Source organism: Dipodomys ordii, unplaced genomic scaffold (genome assembly GCF_000151885.1).
Source record: "Dipodomys ordii isolate 6190 unplaced genomic scaffold, Dord_2.0 Scaffold122, whole genome shotgun sequence".
Classification (NCBI taxonomy): domain Eukaryota; kingdom Metazoa; phylum Chordata; class Mammalia; order Rodentia; family Heteromyidae; genus Dipodomys; species Dipodomys ordii.
The window spans coordinates 503,082-504,078 of record NW_012267338.1 but is presented as its reverse complement, the minus strand read 5'-3'; positions in this window follow the sequence as shown (position 1 = coordinate 504,078).

The window sequence follows — 997 nt, the reverse complement described above, 5'->3', positions numbered from 1 at the left end:
CATTTGTTCATACTTTATTAATGCTGGATGTATCAGGTACAGTAACTATTCACCCAACTCAGAGGAAGCAACGTCTTGCCAGACGATTTTCCTTGTTTAATGCCACACTCTTTGCCTGTAGGCATACACCCATCCCTTTATACCATACTTGCTCATTTAAGGGTGGGAAATATAAGTTCCAGGTGTGTTGTTGTTCAAGGATTACAGCAATGGGAGGCCATGGACATGACCTTTTACCCTGGAAGCACTTCAGATCAAAAGAGAAAAAATTATGCAACTGAATTCCTTTTGCGAGTTTTTTTCTTCTGTTGTAAAGGCGTGTAATGCTTACGACGGTCGTGTGGCTCGAGTCTCAAGCTGGTTCTTCCACCTCTCCAATTTCTGCACTAGTTAAAATTTTGTCATCTTCTGAAGTCATCTCAGAGGATCCTTTCTACAGGCAACTCCTCTCTCTGCACCAGTGTTGTGTCTTCCGACTCCTCTAGCGCTCCTCTTGATTCATTTTCGTTTTTAGGGTGCTAGGAGTTATATCCTTTTATGTATTTTTTAAGGAATTACCACCACGAGAGAATGCCAGCAGGGTGCACAACCCTCTTCATTGAGTCTGCTTTTCACTCAAGCACCAGGAAGACTTCCTTAGCCTTAGCAGCCCGGGTGGAGGGGAAGAGAGGAAGAACACTTCCGAGGATCCGTCCGGGGATACCCTCACCTCCAGGGGCGTGTGGGGGGTGCCCGTCGGTGCTGGGGCTGGAACTCAGGGCCTGGGCTTTTATCTGAAGGCCACCGAAACCGGGGCGCACTGTGCTGCCCCGGCTGGCTTCGAACCCCATCCTCCATCTCAGCCTCCCGCGGAGCTGGGACGACAGGCGTGAGCACCGGTACCCCGAGTGGACGTGGCGCCCTCCCGGCACGTGGGGTGCACCGACGCCGCCCCCCGAGGGGGGGGTCCGCGGCCGCGCACCACGCGCCCTCCTGCCCGAATGTGGGTGCGGTTTTG